The following is a 21,836-nucleotide window of genomic DNA, read 5'->3' as shown; positions in this document are numbered from 1 at the left end:
TGTGATTAATGAAACCAAGGGAAATATAAAATAACATGTTTCCCTGGAAATGGACTGTAAATGCACCATGTCTGCACAGTATTGTACATCTGCAGTTCTCTGTCCTGCCACCTAATATCCAAATTGTCTGCCAGTATAAACACAGCTGCTAAATGTCTTCTACAACTGCAAAAATAACAAATCTCCACTTTTCTCCCAGCCATTGAAGTATATTTTTACAGAGACAAATGAAATGTTTACCCTTGTTCAACAGGAGAAAATGCCAATGCCCAATATATATGTCTTATTAACACACATTGAGAGTCAAATATCATAGATCAAAGAAATGGGATGGCTGTTTTCTGGTATCCTGAGATAAGCTGAGATTTAATGTTTTTGGCCTGAACAGTTTCTCATCTGGTTTCTGCATAGACATATGCCTACCTATCAGTATAAAATCACCATTTTAGTTGGTTTTGACCATCACTACAACAGAATCTGGCAGGATTGTGAAGGAAGGATGAGAAATCTTCTTTTTGTAAACTCTGCTTTCCACATTGTGGATTGGCCTGCAGACTCTGCTGGGGAAGAGCTGTGCTCAGCTTCTCCCCAGCCTGGAGACATAGGTCTGCAGCAGCTGGGGGCGTGGGAGACTCTAAGTAACAATTTTCATGTTATAATACTAGCCTGGACTGTAAGAAGTAATTTAAGATAATTTACTAGGTTGCATTTACTGAAACAACTTCTTTTCATAAAATATAAGTAAGGAAAACGCAAGGAAAAGGGAAAATGATAGTCAGGATTTTCAAACTGTGCTGTGCTTGGACTTCGCATAGATGAAGAGAGCATAAATGAGAAAAAAAGAATTAGAGAAAAAAGAAAGAAATAAGGCTCCATAAACCTAGGAAGGGTACCAATCCATTTATACACTTCCTGGAATGCTTAGAACATTTAGTCTTACTGGCCACAAGAAACCACTTTTGTTGTGCAAAAGGTTTCACACATGAACTGAAGCCAGAAGTTTTTTCATGGCACTGTGGGCAGAAAAAAACATTACTGTACAGTTTGGTGAACTATAGACAGAAATTGGTCTGTAGGCCTGCCTGGTAAAACTTTATGAAAACACTGTCACTCCCCTCAGCCTCCTTCAAATCATAGGCTTGAAATTTACCTCTTCTGTTACAAGAACAGAAAACTGGCAACTAATCATGATTAGGCAAGTAAGCAAAGTACTGCTGCTACTCCTGATTAGCTAAAAACTGTGAACACACTTGTTTTTTGGCAGTTTGTCTCTCCCAATCTATGTTCCACTTTTATCTTATTCATCTCTTACAACCATCAGCTGGCATTCTGTGGGGCAAGGAATATGCTTTTCTCTAGGCATGCATATGAACTAGCTTCAGTCCACTTTTCCCCTGGCTGCAATAGAAATGCCAAGGACATGAACTAAAGAATAAATGTGAAGGTTATCATTTTTATCCTGTGAGAAAGCAAGATAGATCATAAATAAAATTATAGAAAAAAATTACATAAGCAATCATTAAAGATAAATTAGGAAGATTCAGTTGATCAAACCATCATGATGAGGAGTAGGATACAACTTTAGTCCTTTGTTCAAAGTTCCAGTTGTCTTTCTCTATTTAAATTATTTCTTCCAGGTATTTAATTGCAGATGTTCCCAATCTATTACTCTGCCAGGCAGAACACAGTTTTTGGCTATTACTTTGCAAATGATCCCCTGTGATCTGGAGTTGTGCTTGACAGAGTTCAAAGCTGTGATGTGGATCAGACTGTTATGTTGGGGAGAGGGGTGGTCTGAGACCTCTATAAATAATCTTTACAGCAGGTAAGTATTTCTGCACCCTTGCATCTGGATCTTGGAGTACTCTCTTTGACCATTAGAAGAAAACAAACCAAAGTGGAAACCCAGACTTTCTTGCTGCCAGACTGCAAAACACAGTTGGATCTACAAACCCAGGTCTCCAAGCTAGTTACGTATGGGTTTGAGCTCCAAGTCTTTTTATTTCTGTTTAATAGCTTCACATTTTAAGTAAAGGCTAGAGCTGAAACAAACAGTTGCTCCAGCTGAGAGGCTGTGTTTGCATGCTGTTGCCATCCTCTGGGCTGGCCCTGAGGAGCAGAGCTCACACAGCACTGCCCTTCCCAAGCAGCAGGGCTTGGGATGCTGCCTCACGGGGGTGGGGTCAGGTGGCAGCGCTAGGTACAGCTGTCGGTGCTGCTGCAGTAAAAGCAGGCTAATGCCTTGAAAGTCTGTAGATTTATTCTATCCCACAGTTATTCTGGCATAAGTCACAACAGCCATTTGACTACAGCAGCAATATGGGAAGAGGTGGGCACAGAATACAATGAGAACAGACATGCTGAAGACAGTGTCTGACATCGTGCCCCAAAGGGAGGCAGGAGAGCACAGGAGATAAACAATGCAGAGCTGAGAGTCCTCTTTAGACATTCTGCCTAGAAAAGCAACAACTGAGAAGTGGTCAAGTACCAATAAAGAAATATAATTGTGCTCTCATGGTTTTTACACAAGAGGCATCCACATCACGTATGAAAGAAATTGGGAAGGGTTGTCAGCCTCATTTATATTTTCCTTATTCACTCTGCTTTTAAAAAACCCATAAGTTTCCCACATTTATGAATCTGCTAAAACACATGGCATTTCACAGAAATAGACAAATATGATTGCAAACTCTAAAGGTAACAAAGAATGCTTGGATAAGGATGCTGGTCACCAGGAAGGCACCACTTACAATGAAAAGCCTTTGGTTGATGCAGAGGAAAAGCTTGCCAAATGCAATGGAAAAATTAAGTGCTCTGATCACTACAAGAGATCAGTGTGTGCAATTCCCAGCGACTTCAATGTGAATTGCTCATAGGTACTGTCCTGTGATGGTTGGACCTGAGGAATTCTAAAGAACCATGAAGAGAAAACCAAACCCAAGATCTAACTCTGTATCCCTTGTAAAGCTACAGGAGAAAAACAAAACAAAATAAAATAGGAGAAGGAATTTTCAACAAAACTGTCCTCTTCCTGCCTTAACAACATCATTCTTGTTGCCAACAAAACAAATCCAAGTGATAACCACAAACACACACCTCTCAGGAAGTCTGCCCTCACTGCTGGCTTCAAACATTTGCTGGGTTTTTACAGTGCTGAAATTATTCCTGCATCGAATCATGGAATTACAGTGAGGCACCACCCTGTCTGTGGTTACAGGCTGCACAGACAAACCCTTGAAGGGAATGCTGGGTGCTTCCTCTGGTGAAGCAAGGGTGGAAGGGGCCTCCAGCTGTCCTGTGCCTCCCCATCCCTTGCCAGGGATTTACCCTCCTGCCCGGGAGTGCCCTCCAAACCCCAGGGCTGCCAGCCTAGGCAGCCAGTACGTGCCAGGGATGTGCTGCAGCGCCTTCCTCTCCAGTCATCCTCACTGCAACCTGTCATCTTTTCCGTGTAGCCACACAACATTTGATAGAACAAAACTGCGGGTAGGATACCTTTCATAATAATAAATAGAAATAGCAGTGCTTTTGTGAATTTAGGTCAATGCATCACCCTTAGAGCGCATTATAAATTCATCAGAATCACAGCCTGAAGAAAATTTTATTCCCCGGCACCAGCTGCTTTTAGCCATGCCACAGATCTTTAGCAGAATTTAAACTCCAGATTAAGTATTGATTGAGTTTAAATAAATTATAATACGTTATAAAGAGAAAGCTAGACTCTGACTGGTATAGATGGTTTCCCTGTTTACCTCCTTTCTCACCTCAAATATTAACAAATGTATTCACTGCATTTTAACCACACTGAACAACCAATTCAGAAATGTACAATACTGAAGTACTAATTTAAGCAGCACCTTCACGTACTTGACATAGGAATAGAAATTGTAAAATAGGTACAGAATAAACATATCAACTTAAAGGATTATGTGAATAGGAATAAATTCCTAAAGAATTAGCTACAGGGGGAAAGCAAAGGCAAAACTGCAGCTTATATTAACATTTGATTAAATTTAAGATGCTTTGTTCTTGTTTAAGGTTTGAAATGATCTCTGTAGTGATGGCTACCAACAAGCTGCAACACAGTGATCCACTCTTGTGTCGCATTCAGTAGCATCAGCTGCTTGTATACCCAGCACGTTATTTCTGGACATCTAACAGATGAGCCTATCATTTTAAACTATATTTAATAGGGAATGAAAACTTGCATGAGCAGGTATTCAAAATGTAACTGTGATACAGTTGCCGTAGCCAACTGAGAAACACAAGCCCAAATTTTACAGAAAAGAAAACAACAGCTATCTTCTGTACTGCTAAAAGAGGACAAGAGGACACATAAGGACATATAGTTTTGTGTTTGACCTATTTTGGTTGATTTAATTTTCAGATTTTGTAAGCCAAGCTCCAGTGAGTTCCTGAGGAAAAAATTCTAACTGGCATTTTACTGTGAGTCAAACCTCACACAAAAAGTGCTTTGTGAATCAAGATAACATTAGAAGCTGTCTAGCTGCACGTACCAAAGTACCAGTTTGGACAAAAAACCAGAGCTGTAATGGACATCTAACAGCAATAAATACTTTGCACTTCTGAACTATGTTTCAATTTGAGATCTCTACGTGTTTTGCAGTGTGTGACAATTAAATCTATCACTTGGAAACTTCAGTAGAAAACAAATGTCATAATTTTACTGATGGACTGAAGAAACGGAGGTATAGAGAGGTTGAATACCTTCATAAGACCTTACAGGAAACAGGATGGCAGTGCACCATCAGAAATGCCAGGCAGCATTTGGAACTCCATCAAGGGCACTAACTCCCATTTCCAAACAGCCTATCAGTATGTTTGACTAATATTTTACCAGCTTTGTGAACAATAGAATTCATCTCTGCATTTAGAGGTAGCTTATTTCCTGGTGCTGTTCTTAGCAAGCTGATGACAGGAGCAGTAATTCTTTTAACAAAAGTGCAGACAGTTTGGGACATGACAGCAATCCAGATAACGTCCACTTTGAGATGGAATGAGTGCCTGAAATTGCACATAGCACCACACTGCATACGGACATAGAATGATAAAATTAAGTCTAGTTAACATGGTTAGCAATTTTCTATTTTAAGAGACAACCCTAGAACTTTACCAGCAATATTGTCCTTAGAATATGCACATAGCAGGGTCATGATAATCTTTTCTCTCCTAAGTTCTTCACTGTGAATAGACATAGCAAGCTTTGAGTCTGACTGTTCTTTTCTAGTTACCACTGAACAGCTGTGTTATTTATTGCTTTCTTTCCATTCCCTGCTAAGTATGATGCAATTGCTTTTTTTTCCCAAAAAGTATAAGTAATAGAGGATTTCTCCAAATGCCTCTTTTTTTAGTTATGCTTTACACTGATGCATCAACACTGCAGTTAGAATAACCCACCCTTCTTTGAGGCACTAATAAAAGCAAGAGGCAGTGGAATAAGATTTTGCAGTGATGTACATTTTCAACTGCCTACACCTAGTTAGCTACCACTGAAATCTTCTTGGTATTTAACCCAGGACATCTAAGCTCCTGTCTGGCCAAGCAGGGTTAGCAGTGGCACTAGTCTGTGTAAGTGCATTGCTGCAAGGGTATAGCCAAAGGCCTTCAGGGATTAGCACAGAAATGCCATGAGGCTGAACACTTTGCCTAAGCCCCATCTGTGACCAGGGCTGTATAGCCACTTTCTGGATGTGGCAGCCCTGTGTGAAACTGAGGAGCAGTGACAGGGAGGGGAGGGATGGAGTCCAAGGATCAGGCAGTAACAGCACAGAATGCACAGTTACACCTGTTACACTGACAGACAGGGAGCATATTGCCATATCAGTAGGCTTTCTTTAACATTAACCCAAATCACTCCTCTAGCATGGTTATCTGGGAATATGTGAGGGACTTCCTCATGGCCTGGATGTAACCACTTATTTTGGGGGAATGAAAGAGGTTCAAATTTGGTAATCCCCACTACAAAACCCCTATTCATCTTATGCTACTCTATGGTAGATGCATTCTCTACAGTCAGAGAAGGAGGTTCAGGAATTACCTGTATGCATTTCCCATATATCTGTCAGTTTGTACATGGAAACACTCAGGAAGAGACACTAAAAGGTGTAGCTGATAGCAGTTGCAGTGCTAACCCACTTGGGTCGTGGTTGGGTAGGGTAAGGATGGCTAAGGCTATCACAGCTGTAGAGCCTAAATATATTTTCATGATTCCTAAAATTGGTGTCTCGCTACTTAAAAGCACTCTAGTTTTTCAAAGAAAATTCAACAGTATTTAACACATTTCACAATACAACAGTATTCAATACATTTCACTTTCTTCCTTCTCCTATTCTATAGAGGTACAATTCCATTCCAGATCTTTGGACAGATAATTGATATAATGCATGAAGCCAGTCCATGCAGTGGTCCCTGTATCATTCAGATCTGATACATTAGAGGTTATCTTTTTTCCATGCATTTATGATTCTGATCTGATAGCTTTATATTTGTATGCTGTTGTTTTTTCTTTGCTTGAAAAACAATCAGATTTTAGATTCATAAAATAACAGAGACTATGCAAAAATCTATGTGATGATGGCTAGCTACATCTTAAAATTCTTTAGCCTGAAAGCCTGGCAAGAATCTGAAGGGAAGTGTTAAAGCAACCTGACAGAAATCCCCTGCAGTGCTTAAGAAAAAAACTCAGCTCTCCCTCCTCCCAGCTAAACCCTGAAACAAGGTCAATGCACTAAAAGGCTCTGGAAGTAATTTTTTTATAAATAAATATCCTGGGGAATTAGTGCAGCAAGTGCCACAGTGATGTCTCTAAAATAAAGGTAGCTATGACTATATGAGCATTTCCTTTACGTGCTAGGGATGGCACACATCAGTCAAGGTGAGATTAAATGCATCTCTGACTACATGCTACAGAAGAAGCAATTTTTTTTTTTTTCTCAGGAAGAAAACTTTGATCATAACCTTGAATCAGCAAGTTGTTTATGTCCATGCCTAGTGTTAGGTCTGTGAACAATCTTTGATATGCTGGAGTCACAGACCACTGAAAGGACACTTGTGGCTCTAAAAGGAAAATGCAGGAGTAAATGCAGAAGTCTCCCAAATATGAACCAGTGCCAAGTTTCCAAAACTTTGGTGGCCACTCCACTGACCAGATTCTGAGACCCTGATAGTCACCTCTGACTGAGTCCTGCCTATCATGGCAAGATTATGGCACAGCAGTAATTAGTTTTTCTTTAAAAGGGATCAAAAGTTCCAATCTCCCACAACTGCAATCAATGGCAACCATTTCCCTCATCAACAGGGCATGAATTATACAAATATTCACTGTAAGTCTAAGTAAGGAAACTGAAGAAGGTGAAAAAATTATATTCTTTGGCAAGGACCTAATAATTTGGGAATTTATGTACTATTTGGTGACATTGATGATCAAGCCCTAGCTTGGATCAGTTTTTTGAAAATTATTTCAGCTCTTCCTCCTTCCACTTTAATTTTATCCAGAAAGCTTCTCTCTCGCTTGCTGAAAGGAGAATATGGAAGAAGGGAGATCATTCAATCATAAATCCACTTATCTTCACTGCATCTCTGATGTTGTTCCCTAAGCAGTAGTAATCTCCTACATTCAGGAAACCTGTGCAGGTTTCTCACAGGAAAAGCACAACATCTGAGCCTGTGTGAACAGTCAAGGACTGGAAGAAATAAAAGAAATTAAATCCCAAGCTAAACAAAAGTCCAAACCAAAACCTTCTTCTTCATCAGGATATCAAGTAGCTGCCATTTAAATGAAGAAGATATTTATGCCTTTCTCTTTTGGAGGAAATTTCCTAAGGTTTAAAATGTAGATAAAAGGCTTACAATTCTATATTGGCACAGCCTGATTTTCAGTTATGCTTATCACTGCCTGCCATGCAGCTGGCTTGCTTTCTTTCTTTGAAAGTTTGATGTTCTTTACACAGAAATTATGTTTTCAAAATATAGTTGAGAATCCTGATGTTATAATCATTTTCACAGCCACTGTATACATTACTAATTGTGTCCATGAGTCCCTTCACTTACTCCACTGAACATGCTGAGACTATAAGCTACCAAAATATCATTATAAATTATAAGGTAAGGAGAATGAGGCCAGCTTTATATTTCTGACTTGGTGAAGGTATTGATAGCTTGTAGTGAGTGGAAATTCTTGTAAAAAATGAGGTTGGAAAATGTTCTTTTTCCTGAACTGTTAAAATGATAAATACTAAATAAACAGCTGCAAGTGAAATGGTTCCCTGCTGTCCAACAACTACTTTTCTAAACACCTAAGAAAGTATTCATAAATGCAGCCAAGTTGAGGTCTGATATCCAAAGTAAATAAGGTACACACAAATTACTGCAAGCAGGAAGACCTCTAATAGTCTACAGCTCCCAATTCAGAAAAGATTTGCCTGAATATTTTAACCGGACATTACTGAAACCCTAAAAACTACTATAAATAGGACAAAATCAGAAAAATACTTAGCCAAGAAGGAAATGTATATGCACAAGGAGATATGCTCCATTTTTATATCTCACAGAGAGAAGAATAAACTCCCATCTTATGCTGCCTTTCCATGGTATTCCAAACATGTTGGGAGCTGAGTTATGAACTAATACAGATTTCAAATACTGTGAAGAGTGATTGAGGAAAAATGAAACATAGATGCATTTGGCCAATTTAAAATGTACAAGCAAGGACTGCAAGTCATTTAAATATATACAACCCCTCTCTTATCTTGAACGTGATCACAACTGTCGCCAGTGAGTAGACAAGAAACTGCTTGGCACTCTGTTTCTGTTAACTCCTCAAAGAGCAAACATAGTTCACATTACAAAACTTGTGGGATTCTTTCCTTTATAGAATAATGTAAACAAACATTTTCTTATTTAATCTGTTTAATTAAGTGTTGTTTACTATCGGTTTCTGAAGCACTTCAGATAATAAAGCCTAAATCCTTGATCCTAGTGGGAATTTTAAGTGTAAGGTTTTTTTTTAAATACTGTTACCCATTAAATGTTTTAACTATGGCTTTAGGAATTTTAAGAAAGTCTCATAATTTTTAATGTCTTGATTTCTATGTCTTAAAAGGGAAGTAATTTTTTGACCTATGTTAACTTTTTCCAACTCTTTTAATGGAATATGCATTCAATACATTAATAACATCTCATGCATTAGCACTGAATATAGCAGAAGGTTAAAAGGGGTTAAAAGGGGCACAGGTTTTCCATTAGGCCTTTTTAATTTTTCCTTTTCAGGATTTTCCCTGAATCTGGGAGTGGGTTGATCCAGTCCTAGATCTACTACTCCAGTCTGGAGAATGATGCCATGAATGCATTTGTAACCCCTTATATCTCATGGTATATACTTTTTCAATTCCTGTACATTGCCCTCAATCCCATCTCAGAAATTCATGCTGTGTATGACAAGGGTCTCAGTCTGCAGGAGAGAGGCTGCAGATGGGGCATGGGAGTCTGGCAAGGCATCAGGAACATTTTGCAGAACTGGAAAGGGACTCAATTCCGGTTTAGGCCATTTTTGAAACATTTTATTTAAATAATGTACAGCATTTCCATAAATGTTACCTCATCCTTCTCTGAGCAGTTTCATTATGAAGTCTATTTTCTTTTTTTTTTTTTTGTGAAATAACTTTACCAATTTTAAATTCAGATGGAACAGGAAGGGGAAAAGTGCTTTATTTCTTGCTCCTACTAAGATTATTTTATCCATTTCTAATTTTAGTTCTTTTCACGTTTTGTTTGTTAGGCATAACTGGGTCAACACTTTCATTCTTTCAGGTTGAAAATCCTGTCTGAAGAAAAGAAGTTACTTGTCACGAAGCAAAGCAAATGACTGTGAATAATTTATAAGAAAGTAAAAATATTCTGCTTTTGAGATTTTAACAGGAGAACAACTCTGAGTTATAAATTATTATAATTACACTGGAATATGCTCTCCATCCTCTTATTATTTTGCTCTGCTCACTGCCATAATACTTCTTGCTCAAATGGGTAACAGTCTCTTGAGCAGCACAGTCATGGGTGCCCCCAGGTTTGGGGACAGTGCCCTTCAGACTATGAATTTACCAGTGCTTACAATCCTGCTCCACACTTCTCAAGATTTTTGTTAAAACTCCTGCAGGTTTATGTCCTTATAGAGGATAAAATGCAAATATATATCAAAGTCCTGTGGGATGTGAGGTGAGGACTATCACAGGGCTGGGGGCTCCAGAAGCAAGACTGGTGCTCACAGGAGATTCTAAGAGCATTATTAAACCACACTGCACCCTTACTGCTCAGGTGCAAAGTAACACTGAGAGATGGGTAGGTAGTTAAACTCCTGGGGGTTGTTTAGTTCTAACTCCTAAAGGCCACAGTGTTCAAGGGTATTTGTTGTCATAATTATTATACTACAATGTATTTCTCTGTATAAAGGTGGTAAAGTGAAGAAATACAGTAGTTTTAATGGAAAAATAGAGATTACAGCAACTTGGTTTGCTGAGAAACCAGTTTCACTAATGCTCTTATTAAAATGTCTGAAATGAATGTGTCAATTCTCTGTGACTCCAAGGGAAGAAGATGAATTACTTAATATCAATGTCTGTCACTTCTCTAAATGTTTTTTTATATACTTTCTGCAATACAACATCTCTAGTGTACTAATACTGGCATAAACTACTGCAATTTCCAGCATCTTGTTCTCAATAATACACTTCTTATTTTTAAGACTAATGTTTGGAAGCACAAGTGGAAGAACTAAAACATAGCAATGGATATGCATATAACAGCTTCCACAAAGAAGTTCATGGAACTCACTTCATTTGCCATTGGAGTCAGTAAGTTCCTGTGCCCTCTTGTGCCAAGCAATCTTCAGCCATCCTCACCCACTTCTTACACAGAGACCAGACTGGCAGGAGAGGGAAAGGACAGCCAGCCCACGGGTTCTTACACATGCAAGATTGCAGCCATGCATTCCATCATTTCACATAAGGTGTGGTCACATACACAAAGGCTGCTGCTGCCACCGTGTTCCCACAGCAGAGACTCAGTTACCAAATCCTGCGGGAGGAGTTCCAAGTGTGGAATTCCCGCTGCTCATCCTGCCTGCCATGTTGTGGGTCAGCCACTGTTGGTGACAGTCTGAGCCTTGGGGGAAACTGAGCATGTCTTTTCTTCAACCTTACCCTTGGCTTATGACAGGTATTAATGTGAAACCTCTGCCCATAAAAAACAAAATTCCTGACTGACACACATTTGCCCCTTTATTTATCAGTAAGGGACGATGTCAAAATTCTTTGATTAAAAATTGGTGGGGAAGTTGACATTCATTTTGAAGTGGAAGACCTATCTAAGGAATAGTGTAAGGGGGCCCAGGCATGCTGGAAAAAGCCTTGCTTTAGATTTGCATTTTCTGGGACACTAATGATTTTAAACTTAAGTCCACAAATTTTAGACTTCAGAAAAGTCAAAATATCTGTGAACAGATTGTGAGTATCCCACCTGACTGGTCCCAGACACATTGAGTTCAAAGTGTACCTAATATCTTTTATTTTTTTATACGCTATTTATATTTGACCTTATCTAACCTTCTATTCCAGGGCACTAATTAGATTTCTCTGAGCTTTGCAGTCATTAACAATCTCAGTGGAATTGCACCTCTCCATGTCAGACTTATGCCTCTCACTTTAGTTATTCTCTTCACTACCTACAAGCTTGAACCAAAATATCCATACTTCTTGTATTTCATTCTTATCCAACCACTTGTTATACATTCATGAAAAAACATTAGTGCAATTGAGCAACTCAAATCTGTACATTCTAGCTGTGTATAAAAGAAGATGTGCTTTGATTCTTTCCCTCAGAAAAATGTGCTAAGCACTAGAAATTAAAGTTTATTAGTGACAGTTGTACTAAGAATTAAAAATAAACTGTCCCAAGCAGGCTACTACTGAATGGGATCCAATATATGACTTGTCTTCAGAATTTTCAGGAGAGTAATTTGCTGATCATCCTCTAAGAAACTCTTGCCTAAGTTAAAAGCAGCCTTGGGTAATTGCTGATCACCCTTCTTGTGATTTTCAAAACTCCCTCTGTGATTTTAATACCCAATTCCATTAACTTCAGCACTAGGCCTGCTAATCCTGCAGGTAGGCTAGAAAATCTTTAGCTGTATGCAGGTGCTTCAGAGATTATAATGCTAATCACTCACATTTAGCTGCTACTATCAATATGAGAAGGAAAATAAAGCAGAAGAGACAGACAAGCTTGAATTAACAGACATATCTATCCCTTTTGCTTTTTGCCTTTTTCTGAGCAAGAGTAACTCAGTCTCCTCTCTGTCATTCTTATCCTAAAGCTTTGGAGCCCAAAGCACCACATAGCTTTGAGGAAAGGATAGTCTTGAGAACAAAAAATATTTTTGGGGAAGGGGGTTCCTTTGTTCTCTTCATTGGGACATTTTCTTATTATAATATCAAAAAAATTACCAGTTTTATTCTGGAGATTTTCCTACAACCAGAACATACTTTGGCAGGAAATGTGTTGAGATCTACTCATGTAATATCATCTCTGGATGTGTTTCTAGTGACCTTTCACTAAACAAATGTTCACCTGAACACTGGAAGCTGTTGAAATCTCCTCACTTACAATGCAATGGCCTTTAAAAGAATGATAAATGAGCACTTGTATTTTCAACAGATTTTACTCCAAGGAGATCAGCTGTTGTGCTCAGTTAACCTGTATTCTCTTCCTTAGGCATAAATGGGGGAGAGAAATGGGGCATATTCTCTGATTGTAACTGTATTTTCACTTTTTTCAGTCTTGGTTTATAGATTTTCCAGTGTTTTTCTTTAAGCAATTATATCCACATCTTTTTGTGTTTGGAAATGTTTTTACAAGGGAAGGTGGCTGTTGCAGTCAACAGCTGAATTACATTGCAGAGACCACTGAGAGCTGCCAAATTACAGCCAGGGCTCACTGAGAGACTAAGGGAAATTAGGACATCTTGTATGTCAGACTGAGAATATCTTTATACAGTCAATAAAGGGTCGTGAGAAGTTTGATTTTTCTAGGTTTGGAGTGAAGAGAAATAAAAAAGGCAAAATTCCTTGATTTCATGAAGACTTTTCTATCCTTTTTATTTTAAAGAGCTATTTAGGAGAATGTAAGATTTATACATGTTAGCATTCTCCTGTGGAAAGAAAACATCCCTGTTAAGTGAAAATTAAGTCCAGAAAGCTTATGTTTGATGCAAGATTTATTGGTACTGTAACCAAAGATTTCCCAAAACCTCTTGTCTTGGTCAGAAAAGGTTCAAGAAATAGCTTGATGCTGTCCCTCCTCCATGCCTGCTTTTCCAGGGCTGAATTTGCTTTTATACTTTTCAGTTTAGGATGTTACTGCACTGGAATGACATATATATATATATTTTTTTTTTTTTTTAAGATATTTATTAACTTTATTGAAATAATGCATTGACTCATACTGTTTGGATTCTAGTTTTTGTGACTCTAAAATGAGACTCTGTGTCTGACTCTCTGAAGCTTTGGAGCTGATGTCATAAAGTGAAAGAAAAGTGGTGAGAAAAGTGGGTGGGCCACTCTGAGTTTGTGGGCATCTCCAGTTAAAGCTCCTTTGTAAAAGTACAAAGGATTGCACATGGTGTAAGGCAGACAAGAACTGAAGTATTTACCATGATAAATTACTAATTTATAAAATATACTTATTATTTATTACTTATTTATTATATATACTTATTATAGTATACTGGGGCAACTACCAAAATATCAATAATATAAAATAGTTTATGCCTGTGGATCTTACATTAATAGAATTGCTAACAATTTTACTTCATCCTAAAAAAACTTATTACGGCACTTTTCTGCTATAGGTGAAAGAAATAAAAAAGCTCTCAGTATATTATGGATTGAAATAAAGGAGAGTTGAGGGAAGTTAAGTTTCCTTTGAATGAGTCTTTTCAAACTGTGTGTGGAAAACCACATAAGAAAATATATGAGTATACACTTGCAGAAAAACCACTTTTGCCTTCTGTAATGCCAATTAGAGAGCAAAGACTCATTTGTTTTCCTAAGACAGTGTGTGTCTTCATAACCAGAGTAGGAGAGAAGATAGATGCCATAGATTCCCCTGAGCAGACACCTAAATTTATTCCTGTCAATGTTGAAAAAATTATTTGAACCCCGTTTACTCAGTGAAGAAAAAAGAACCAGATAAGAAATGGCTCCAGACCTCCTAGGATGAAAAGCAGTTACTGAGAAGAGCTTCAGGAGAAGGAGAACTAAAAACAGAACAGTGAGAAACTCAATAATAGAAAATTCAAAGGGAATGATGATTTTAACAAAGAACACTACAACCCAGGGTGTTGGAGTGGAAAAGGGCAGGGTATGGGAGGATCACAGGATAGTCATACATCCCTTGTAATTAATTTGTGAAAAAGGAAAATGCAGTCCTAATGTCCTAAGTGCAGTATTTCCAGTGATGAGTAAATACACTGCTGACAAATTGTGTAGCATGTACAGTGATAGTTCATCAGAAACCCTATGTTACAATATGTGACAGATGAGAATTACTGAAAGTATGGGGAACCAGGCTTGGCAATTCAGGGACCTGCACGTCCTGACTGTGACAAGGAAATGAAAAAGGAGAACTCATTCCCCCTCTGTGACACCAAGACATGTGCTAATCACTCCATCCTGTAAGTGGCCCCTCATCAGTTCAGAGCTACAGTTCCCACAAGAGCCAGATCCTTTATTTGGCTACCTGTTTCCACTGGCCAGCTCAACAAACTGCTCAGTGCAGCAATAATCAGTGAAGTGTGAGATTTTCTGAGCAAAACCATCCCCTGCTGACCGTGTGCCTGGGTACTGCTGCCCAGCAGTCAGGGAGCAGCTCTGCTGGCCACATGGACAGAGCTGTGGGCAGCAGCAGCACTGGTTTGGCAGGGTGCAGAGTCAGGCTGGTGACCTCCTTATCTGAAATCTGGTCTTGCTTGGGACTACTGTGATACAGATAATCCTTTGACTTAATTTAGAGCTGCTCAACAGGCAAGAATCTGTTTCAGCTCCATGAAAGAGAGAGTTCTTTCATAAAGATGGTACAGCAATAAGAAGTGTGATATTTTTTGACTGCTATTCTGGTTATGCTCACATGCTTGTCCAGCATGCCCACGGGTCATATAGCTCATGACTAAGTTCCTTTTCTTTCCTACATGATGAATCTGTAACCAGTGAATCTACATGCAGGCAATCCTACATGAGACAGAGCCAGCAGGAGACAAAATGAGGCAAAGAGGATTGCATCTGACAGAGCTGTTTAAATAAATTGTTAATTTTCTTAGAATACCAGGGGACCTGTCTGTAGCACCAAATCTCCATAGCTTGTAATCTTATGAGCCATCTGTCTCCATGTATACTGGAGAAGGCTGTGGACTTGGGAGGATGATGAAATATTGAGATGTAAATATTGAGGGGGTGGGAGATTATTCCAATATCTAATCTTGCATCTCACAAGATGATGGGCTTCCCAGCCTCCTACTGTGCTAAAGGAATACAGGGCACTCAAAATTTTCAAGGTTTGAGCTCTGAAATGCACATACATTTAGCAAATTTGGTAAATTTTACTGTTAATTGGGTGAGTATGCTTGAGTTTTATTTTTCTTTTAAATAGGTAATCTATCCTCTAAACGAAGAATGTTACATTAGCATTATATGTTGTAAATAACAATCCAAAACATAAAAAACCAATTCCATTCAATTTATATACCTGTAAGACCTACTACAAACCAATGTTTTCATTCAGCTTTGCAAAGGATAAGGACTAGGTTAAAACTAACTAGTACTTGTTCATTGTTTTATAGGAGAGATTCATCTTGGAGAAAAAGAGCTCATAAGTTCTTAATGGTTATGGGCATATATTACATTTGCTTTCTAAAATTAATAAACTCCCTATGTAGTGGTGTCCTGGTTTAGAGCAAATCTGGGAGGAAACCTCTGCATGGGGTCCTTCTGGAAAGAAAAATTCAAGCTGGCCCCTCCCCTCACTGGTTTAGGAGACACAAACTTTGAGAGAAATGGGAAAAACTGTTTCTTTAACAAGCAAAGTACTCACAAACACGGAAAAAGTGAATAATAAACAATGGAACCTCTCATTGTTCTGAAGAGATGGCAAATTCAGAGAGTCTTTTTTGAGGGGTGTAGCTCAGCTCCCCCAGTCTCCTGTCAGTCCCTCCTGTGCTGGAAAATGCCACGTCCTGGGCCCTGGTGGGCCACAGGTGTTTTTCTGGGTTTTCAGTCCAGAGCAGGGCTGATCAGTTCCAAGAAAAGGAAAAGCCACAGTCTGGGGAATTTGTCTGCCTCAGCTAGTGAAAAAAGCTAACAGAAAGCAAAGGAGAGCTGTGTCCGGCTGTCTGTGCTGCAGCACAGTCCAGGAGGGGGAATGCAGGGGAGCGAGTGCAGGTTCTGCAGACAAACTGCACACTTCCCCCTTTGCTGTCAGAACCAGTCTGAAACCAGTGCAGAACCTCATATCCACCACAAACAGAACAGACCACTGGGATACAAGCATCGTAAAGTCACCCTAGGACACATGGGAAGTCTTCTTTTTAGTCTAAATTAAATATTCAAAATGAGGTCAGGTCTGTGGCCATGAAATGAATTTATTTATATATCCCTCTCCTGAATAATGATGTGACTTCTTTGAAAGACTATTATCAACTCACAAACCCTTCAGTGTAATAATTCCTATTCTCTGTGGCTTTATATCTCGAGGGAGACAGTATATTCTTGTGGTAGAAGATAAGAACTTTAGGAGACCTGTGTTTAAGAACTGAGAGGTTTGAAAGAGTAGGAACCAAACTGTATCTTTAGAACTATCCTTCAGTCACCTTTCTTTGAATTTCTCCACTGTAGCAGTATTTATATGCCTATGTAAAGCAATTTTAAAATCTTTGCCTGAACTGTATGCATATTTTTAATTGGAATCTATTATGTATTAATTATAATTTACAAAGAAACTATCACACACTTCAAGATCTTAGTTATTTTTAGATTCATGCTGTGAAATGCAACTCCTGCATTTTAATAAATATTAAACTGAATACCTTCTCTCTAACTCTGAAGATTATCGACTGTAAAACTCAACAGAAAATCACTCCATTCATTCTCCTTTAGCCCCCTAATTTAACAAAGGACCAAGCCTTCTCCTAGAAAGTGAAAATAAGAAAGCACACCTTCTACCTCAGCCCAAATCACGATCCCTGAGCCCAATTTTACTTCCTTTGCACTTAAATCCCAATCCATTTTTTTTATATACAAGAGATTAATACAACTTTTATCAACCAATTATCAACAAGTCTCTAGTTGAAAGAAATGCCCTGTATCAACTTCACTGAATAATGTAAAAAGTCTTATAAACTAGATGAGAAATATCAATTTTCCCCTTCTGATTATCCCCAGTGAAAGCACATTGCACAGATGGACTGCCATCATTATAATCTTCATATAAATATATACATATAATTTACATGTATGGAAGGCTTTTCTTTCTGGAATTCCTTATCATACCTTAAAAAAAAAATTCCACTGAAGGAAGATGCCAGAAGAGTAGGTTTCTCAGCAGAAAAGCACTAATGAATATTGACAAAGATGAGTGTTTTGGTGTGATCCAAGAATATGAATGAACAAGTATAGCCAAAAATACAGATAGAATAATCTTTATAACAGCACAATGGAGTAACTCAGAAATCTGCAATGTAATAAATCGGCCAATAGCTAAAATAATTTTGCAGTTTTGATAATTTAGAAATAAGTTCTCTAAGGGACATTAACAATGGATTTCAGACATTTGTTAGAGAATAAATCATGCTCTAATTGCTAAAATGGTTCCAATGAACTAGAAAGCACATGGCAGCGTAGAGCAAATGATGTTACCAACCTTGTCAGAAACTCCAAAACGGCAGTAGCTCCATGTCAAATAATGGCACTCTCATTTAACTCTTCATTTGAATACTCTGGAAATAAAGACAACTTGCCTTTATCTGAGATGTATCCATTTTTAGAGCCATTAGACTATCTTTTTAAAAACAATGAGTGTGCAAATGAGAATACAGATTCTTTCTTTTTACAAATGCTGGAATTTTGTATAATCTCTTCTAAATGAAACCTACAACAAATTCAATCCAAATACCCAGTACACAAAACAGATGTTCAATTAAAAAAAAATCTAAATTTGAAAATTATATATTGAGAAGAGACTTTTGAACCATCAATACTTCAATCTTGCTACCTGAGAGCTATAGACACCTCTTGAACACAAATCTTAACTTCATCCTCACTATTTTGCCGCAGAGAGAAAATTGCTCTTTAAAAGAGCCTCAGGGTACATACAAAAGAAGAGGTGGGAGGAACATATTTATATTCACCTCATCAGGAGGCATGCAGGCTAAATAAAAAATAGCACATCATTATCTTGTTTGTTTGGTTTGTTTTTGGCATTTTTAGTAGTTGTTTCAGTGGGAGGTTGGTGGGACTTGAAACCAAAACTCTGGCGTATAATCTAAAAAATTCCTCCTAGAATTAGGTCAACTCATGAGACAGAGATGCAAATTTCTTTTAATGACTTCTAATGGGAAAGCATAAAATACATCATATATTATGAGTTCATATATAAATATCATAGAAGCATTTTTCTTAACAAGGCATAAAATTGTGGATATGTGTTATACCATTTATAGAAGATAATGCCCTTTTCACTTTGGGATTTTTATGCAGAATAACCCAAATATCAGAAGATTTATTGGCTTACTTTTCTATTTACTGTGCTTTGTTTTAGGCAGTTCAGTTACTCAAATTATTGACCTTATTTTTACACTGTGATTGACACAATTGTGGCTTTTGAATTCTCTTTGGTTTTGTTTTATTTTTTTTTTTGCCTTGTATTTCAGAGCAGACATGCTGTAATGGCTACACATTAGCAAATGCTACCAGCTCAAGTTTTCATTAAATTAACCTTTTGAGAGCTGAAGACAAATGTGCTCTGAGCCTGGGATTGTGACTCACCAAGGCCAGGGGTACAAGCAGGACTCCTGGCCAACGCATGCTCAGCTGCAGTGGCAGCAGGGGTGAGCCCAGGGCACCCCACTCTCAGCTACCTAAACTGCCATTCTTGTCTTCTAAGGAACAACTTGCATAAAAGCTTCTGCACCAAGACATCAGTGATTTAAATGGTGGCATAAGAGGGCAAGCAGAATAATTGACATTTGTCTGCCAAGTTCCAAGTGCAGAATTCTGTTGGGATAAGAGTGGAACGAATGAAGAAAGATATGATGCTTTACCCTTATCTTTGTCCTTTGGTCATGAAATGAATGCAGCACAATTTATTTTGCAAGTGATGAGCCTGTTTCATGGAACCAAATAATGATGAGGAAAACTGTTTGGGAAATTTTTATTTCTTCTTTTTCACCAAATATGAATATTTTAGTACACAACATGCTTCAGATAGGAGTTCAGTTAGGACATTGGCACTGATGCTCTGCATTTTCTTATGTAGAGGATTTAGGTAAAGATATCTTACCTCCAACCTACAGCAAGCTTTTGATTGTTTCCTGAACCATCTTTGTGTCCTTTCCCTCTGAAACATTGTCCAGAAAACCTTTGCAAATTTATATTTCTTGGGAAATAAATAAGCATTTTGCCATGTGGATTCTGAATGTATTTACCTCTAAATTCCATGGAAGCCTCCTGGTTCAGCACGTGCTCAGCTCAGAAAGAACCTGTGTTATCCACACTCAGATTTTACACTCAGTTAGAGCCGATTGCTACATATCAGCACATCCTGCCAGTGAAGGGGGGCAGCCACATAGGACCTGTATTTACAAGAGTGAAGTCAGAAGGGGAAGGAAAGTGATTATTCCCCTCTCTCTGGCACTTGGGAAACAGTATCTGGTGAATGGCATCCAGAGGTGGTTTGCCCCGTAAAGGAGAGATTCACATTCCAGTGAGAGTCCAGTGGAGAAGATGGTGAGGGGCTGGAAAATGTGATGAGGCAGGAGAGGCTGAAAATTGGGTTTGTGCAGCTCAAAGAAGAGAAGACTCTGGGAGAACCCTACCATTGGCTGCAGCTCCCCAAGGGAGGGTGCAGTAAAGATGGAACCAGACTCTCCTCACAGGTGCTGGATGATAGAAAAACCAGTAATGGACACAAGTGACAGTAGATGAATCCTCAGCAGGTACTAGGAAAATAAAATCTTTACCATGACAGATGTCAAATGGTGGAAGGGACTTCCTGAAGAATCTCTATTCTTGGGGACAGGCAGAACTGGTGGGCTTGTAGCACTGACCTGGAAGGGTCTACTCTGAGCTAGGGGGACTGGCATATAAACTCAGAAAAATATATTTAATTATATTATGGAGGGGGGAGCAAGACAGGTTCTGCTTATTAGTCTCAATGAGGCAAAGCCATGTGAAAACAGAGGAGAAGGTGCTGGATAGAAAAAAGATCTATAAGAATCCCTCAAATTCATATTATTCAGAAGTTTTCTTGTGTTTTGCTGTCTTTTATTAACTTCAACTGGTTCATTTAAGAATATTTAAGATTATTTTGTGCTCATAAATGACAGCAGCATGTAGAGTAAAATATACTATCTATATCAAGGACTTATAAAATGTGAGCACCACAACACAGAATTGAGCACATGAAGAATGAAATGGGGGGCCTATGAATCCTGGGTTTAAGTCTAAGCTCTGTGGATCCATCCAACAATGCAAAAGCAATAAATTGCACACATAGGTCTGGCAGCTGTCAGACTGCCAGACCTATAGGGAGTGACAATTCTGAGAGCTGCAGGCACCCTGCACTTCAGGATTAATACCTATATCTATTTTAAGTTTTGTAGATACTTGCAGTGGGGAAAACACACCAAATGTCTCCAAAAAATTGTTATGACAGATAAGATGCTCTTGTAATCATCAACCAAATGATAAAAGGAACAGACTCCCAATCTCTCTTACTATAGAAAGTACTATAAAAATCTTAATTTTTTGTTTATAGAAGACTGACATCAATGCAAGCAATGACACTTTCTTATGCAACCTCCTGTCTGATTTTTTTAAAAATAAATTATCTCTGCATTGCTCCAAGCTGCTATGTCTGTACCTCTGTCAGGAGGCAGTCCACCTCAAACAACAGATTGTCAATATCTTGACAGCAATATTGGTCCCACTTGAAAACCCAGCATGTGTGACTGTAATATTTTCATAACCACTAAAAAGTGCCAGTTTACAGCAGTTGAAATAATTTTTCTCTTGGTTTTTTGGTAAAAGAGGTTGTGTCTGAGTTGTAGTTCTTATTTTTTGGTGAAGACTTATGTAAAAGGCAGAAAATAGAACGAAAACCTCCCAAGCTGCCCCTTGTTACACTGCTTGCCACCACAACAAACAGCCTGACCCTGCTGTCTTTTGTAGCTCCTCTTCAAGTTGGGTTTGGCTGCTCTGAGCTTGGCCTGAGCCTTTTCTTCAGCTGAGTACGCTGGCCTTTCCTCCCACAGACCCAACTGCAGGCCCCACTGTAGGGTAAGTGAAACAGAGTAACACTTTCTAGTTAACATTTAATAGCTGAATCATCCTTTTTGGTGTTTTAATTTATAGTCCTGAACAACAATCAATGTAACCCTCTGCCCAGAGCCTGCTTGTAACAGTAGTCCTGCTAATGGGTGAACTTAATGTTCCTGTTTCTAGTAAGAGCACAAGAATTTCTGTTTAACTTACTATGCTGTCAATACCTAATAGAGCTCC

General features: G+C 38.5%; 1 long non-coding RNA gene across 1 annotated transcript in view; it reads left to right on the top strand.

Annotated features, from left to right (window-relative positions):
- The window catches only part of LOC139594024 (uncharacterized), a 105,465-nt gene extending 83,854 nt beyond the window's left edge, over positions 1-21,611 (top strand). The window contains exon 5 of the long non-coding RNA XR_011680490.1: positions 21,507-21,611. This is a non-coding gene — a long non-coding RNA (uncharacterized lncRNA). The remainder of the gene's footprint in view (positions 1-21,506) is intronic.
- The last annotated feature ends 225 nt before the right edge of the window (positions 21,612-21,836 follow it).

This window comes from Agelaius tricolor, unplaced genomic scaffold (genome assembly GCF_023055355.1).
Source record: "Agelaius tricolor isolate 1412-34295 unplaced genomic scaffold, bAgeTri1.0.p SCAF_11, whole genome shotgun sequence".
Lineage (NCBI taxonomy): Eukaryota > Metazoa > Chordata > Aves > Passeriformes > Icteridae > Agelaius > Agelaius tricolor.
Note: the sequence above shows the minus strand (reverse complement) of the source record. Positions and strands in the feature narration are given on the sequence as shown.